Source organism: Physeter macrocephalus, chromosome 11 (assembly GCF_002837175.3).
Source record: "Physeter macrocephalus isolate SW-GA chromosome 11, ASM283717v5, whole genome shotgun sequence".
Classification (NCBI taxonomy): Eukaryota; Metazoa; Chordata; class Mammalia; order Artiodactyla; family Physeteridae; genus Physeter; species Physeter macrocephalus.
The window spans coordinates 115,502,379-115,507,187 of record NC_041224.1 but is presented as its reverse complement, the minus strand read 5'-3'; the positions used below and the strand labels follow the sequence as shown (position 1 = coordinate 115,507,187).

General features: G+C 43.8%; 2 non-coding genes across 2 annotated transcripts; one reads left to right on the top strand and one right to left on the bottom strand.

The window, feature by feature from the left end:
* Positions 1 to 345: 345 nt before the first annotated feature.
* LOC112063510 (U6 spliceosomal RNA) lies at positions 346 to 452 on the top strand. The gene has a single exon (XR_002891019.1). It is a non-coding gene; the product is annotated as a U6 spliceosomal RNA (small nuclear RNA).
* A 1,047-nt stretch (positions 453 to 1,499) lies between these two features.
* LOC112063509 (U6 spliceosomal RNA) lies at positions 1,500 to 1,606 on the bottom strand. Its single transcript, XR_002891018.1, has one exon. It is a non-coding gene; the product is annotated as a U6 spliceosomal RNA (small nuclear RNA).
* Between the last annotated feature and the right edge of the window lie 3,203 nt (positions 1,607 to 4,809).

Genomic DNA, 4,809 nt, shown 5'->3' with positions numbered 1-4,809 from the left:
CGAGGGCGCCGCACGCAGGGCAGTCCGCCGCGCTCGCAACTCCCGGCATGCTCCGCGGGCCGAGCGCCCCAGCAGGAGGACCCAACGCCCCGGACCTGGGACCCTGGACGGGGCCACTTACCCAAGGTGCCCCGGGCGCTCATTTGCATATCGCTCCGACAGATGAACCCGACAGATCGTCGCATCTAGCGACTACAGCACCAAATGTGCGAGCCTCATGAGTGGGGCTCGACATCAAATTTCCTAAACGTTCGGCGATCGCCGGGAACTCTCAGTTCAGTCACCGTAAGTGTAAGAGGCGAGAGGCCCCGTTCTTTATATAGGCTGTGGGGGGTGAGAAATCTTGTGCTCGCTTCGGCAGCACATATACTAAAATTGGAACGATACAGAGAAGATTAGCATGGCCCCTGCGCAAGGATGACACGCAAATTCGTGAAGCGTTCCATATTTTGAGCCCGTCCCGACCGCCTTGCTGATTAACACAAAAAAGAGTGGGGTTTTGAGAGGCAGCTCTGGAAGCCCTCTCTGACGCCTCCTGCATGGCTCTCCCACCGAATACTCCTTCCTTCCAGCGTCGTTTCTAGCTCGATGGTCTGCCGGCATGCCCGCGGCCAACCTCTCATTTCTATTATTAACTTACCTAGATAATCTTGCTGTCTGCAGTCGAATGCTTGTTACTAAAAGCTAAAACCTGCTTTTGGTTTGGGCAATTAACTTTTCTCTTAAATTTCCCATCACAGAATCCACCCGATTTAGGTAAAGCGGCATTTTGAGTGCTCCTTAGAAGTCAGATAAAAATGACTTTTTAGGAAAGCAGATCGGAATGGGCTTGCTGCTTCTAGCCAGTTTTCAACTGGTACTGGAGCTCTAGGATCCACAGGCACCGGCCAACATTGATCTCATCCGGTGTAACCACTCCTTGGTAACCGTCCCTGCTTTTGTGCAGCTCAGTCTGAGAGCGTACGAACTCCGGTCTAAAACGACCAAAGAATGTCACAAAGTAGGCCCAAGATTTCTGCACTGCTGTTGCTTACTTCCTTTAGCAAGGATTCATTAACTTCGCAATAATTCAGTGATTTAATAATTTAGAAATGATTTGGTAAGGACTCATCGAGCAATTCATGTGTCAGTCTTTAGTGAATAAGAGCTAAACCCACCTGGGCCTCTGGAGTTTGTGTTGTTAAGGGAGACAGACCATAAATAAGGCGATTTCAGAACTTTCAAGTTCTATGAAGGAAATGCAAGTTGACATTTTCTCATTTCCAAGACACGTAGAAACGACATATTTGCACATAAATTCCCAGGTGTACAACTCGGCTTCATTCACATTTCATACATTGCCTTACACGAATATTTTTATAGTGAAAAATCACTATATGATTTTCACTACTGTGAAAATCACTTAATTTCAGCATTAAGAGCCAGATGTCGTGCTTCTGGCCCACAGCTTTCCCTTGGAGCTGATGAACAAAGGGTGTCCGGACGGTGGTGGAAGGGCACAAAATATGGAACGCTTCACGAATTTGCGTGTCATCCTTGCGCAGGGGCCATGCTAATCTTCTCTGTATCGTTCCAATTTTAGTATATGTGCTGCCGAAGCGAGCACAAGATTTCTTATCCCCCACAGCCTATATAAGGCCTGAGAGTTTCTTGCTTTTTTCACTTACGGTGACTGAATTGCGCTTCTTCCCAGTGACCGCCGAACGTTTAGGGATATCTGATGTCGCGCACCCACTGAGTAGGCTCGCACATTTGGTGCTATGACTGCTAAACCGCGAGGCTTGTTTGGTTCACCTTTCGGAGTGACATGCAAATGAGCGCCCAGGGCACCTTGGGTAAAGGGCCCCGTCGCGGGCCCCAGGTCCCGGGCTGTGGGTCCTCCCGCGGGGGCGCTCGGCTCGCGGAGCATGCCGGGAGTGGCGAGCGCGACGCCCTCGAGGACACGGCTCGAGAGCTGGACACGCGCTCTCTGAGGCGGCCGCGATAGGAGTGGGCCACCCGGCTGGCGCGATTGAGGCGGCCCTGGCGGCCTGCCTGGAACAAGCGGCGCCTCTCCCAAGTCTCTCTAAGGTTTGCGAATCGGTTGGCTTGCTGGGCCACCAGAACGCTGGGTCACTAGGGTTCTGGATCGAGCTCGGGTCCTCCCAGCAAAATATGGAACGTGTCACCGATATTTCACCCATGATATAGGAGCCTTGTGCCAGTTCCAGAGGCTTTGTTGAAATGGCGGAGCCCAGCGTCCAGCTCTCCGGGAGATTCCTCCCAACGACTGACCACTCAGATTTGACGGTCAGCACCACACTCCAGGACGCCCTGGGCTCTTCGAGTATTAGCACAAGTGTCTCGAGCTGAGTCCATTCTGCGCAGGCGTCATTGGGATGGGGGAGGAGCCAGCATGGGTGACCACGCCCTTCACAGGTGTCATCCCTTAGGCCGCCTTCTAGCCTGGCCGCCAACCCACTGGAACACTGAAGAACACGCTGAAGCGCACCTGTTCAGCCTGAGAGATGGATTCGAAGAGTTAAACTATTAGAGCTGAACTGGAGAATCATTCTTGTACTTAAATATACTTCCCCACACCCTAACCCTAGCCCTATTATGCTACAAACGTGCAGGACAGATCTACCTGCAAGAAATACTGGAATGTTAGTGTTAAAACATTCTGATATTAACTGCTGCTCAAGTTACTAAAGGGCCAAAGGTGAAAGCCTCCATATATTGAAGTAAAGTGAAGGGCATAGGTTTGCCTGCGTTGTGTTAAAATGGCACCCTTAACAAGGAATATGGCATATTTATAGAATAAGTGAAGTTTGGTTTCTTTTTTCTCCTTCCTATGGTCGTCCTATCCTTTCCACAACACAATAGTTTAAAGTAAAAACCTGTGAAAGATAAGTAATTTTGAGAAGTTTTAAAATTGGTATCCAATTTTGTGATGTACAAAAAGAAAGTAGTGTGAAACCATGTAAGAGTTTCTGGTATTGCTGAAACAAAAATAGAGAAAGGAACAGAAAGCCTATAGGGATTATGGCTCAACCTTTCTTTCTCTGTGTTTATAGTTATAATTCTTTACTTCACAGCTTTTGAAAAGTAATAAAATATACTGTTCTTCCCGCCCACCCCCCAAATTAGGCAAAAAATGACAGCCTGTTGAGTTAAATTGCCCAGTTACAAATAAAATATGCTTTGATGTATTTCTTCTAATAGCCTGTCTTTCCAATAAGCATTTCTGACTTCAAAGCTATTAAATAGTAAATTGATGTTCAATTTTATGATTTAAAGAAATATATCAAAACCCCTTCATGTTCTTACTCTCTTTAGAAACCTTACAACCAGTTTATTAAAGGATACATGATTAGAGGAATCTATAGTTGGAAGGATGGTCAGAGTTCCAGGGACATGAGCTTGATGTATCTAACAAGTTGTAAGCTCCTTCAGTCAGCTACACTTCTGGATGACCATGTTTAAGCCAGGAAAAGGAAAAATGTTTATATTCTGAAAAGAGGAAAAATGTTTACCACAGACAGAAAAAAAGATTTGAAAGTTGACTAAAGATCAAATCCTTTGGAGGAAAAATCTTTATAATGGCTTTAAATTATCAGATGTGTACAGAAATAGCAAAAAACGCATGGTTTTAGAGTCATGGCACTTTTGAACAATGAGCTGTTAAAGAACTAGAGCAGAATTTCTCGCAGGTGATATATGCACAACCCCCTTTAAAACAATAAATTCTCTCTAGGCTCCCAGTATTCCTGAAATTACTTCCATTATATTGTTATTTAAATATGTGTAAACATAAAACTGGGTATAAACTCATGCTTATAGCTGTTACATACTCTAAAACCAAAGCAGATTTACAAATTAAACACACAACTGCAAATCAATACAATTCAAATTTATTGCAGTGATAATGTGTTTGGCTGAAACTGAATAACCACTGTTGGATTTGATAGTGGAAAGATGTAGCCTCAGGTTCAGTTCTATACTTGTTTCTGTGTTTTGACTAATGCAGAGAAAGACAATTCACATAAGTATGTTCTAAAAAACTGAACCTTTGTTTACTACCAAATTATATAGATACTGGAACATACTTTTTTGATATTGTAGCATTTTTGAAATCAGGACACAGCACACAATAGATGGGAGCTGAGACTCTATGAAATAAGGTAGTTTCGGAAAATTAGGCCTCCTAATTAACATTCTGCAGTGAGCAATCCTTGCTTGATGACTCTATAAAGCTGCATTACTTATTTCAACATGGAGTTGGCATAACAGTATAATTGAAATCAGCACTAAATGTATAATCAAATTTTGCTGAAATTTAGAACAAGATTATGTGAAGTTAGTTTTAAACTCCTAGAAATACTTTTTAAACTTTTTTTTTTCAGTTTCAGCCCTGAGCTCATAGACTGTTGAAGGCAAAGAAGGAACTAGGTTTCTCATAGTGTTTTGTTTGTATCTGCTTGGGACTCCATTTGGACAATATTTCAACAATTGTTGGCAAGAGAGAAAAGGATTAACAGAGAGGCTGTATAATCAGAATTACCCTCTCACCCCCAAAACAAGGCAGACAGGTTCCTACAGAGAAACAAGTCTGACACAGGCATCACAAGCCTCGTGGGTTTTCAACAGGCTCAGCGTCATGTTTACCATGAATGCGGCTTGAGGATGCAGAATTTCACAGAGGCAATTAGATACTGAAAATGCCTCATTTATACCATTTCAAAATTGATCATAAATCAGATTTTATTATGATTGCTTCCACTCTGTTTTCAATTTAGAATATTCAAATTACCATTAAATCTTTATTTG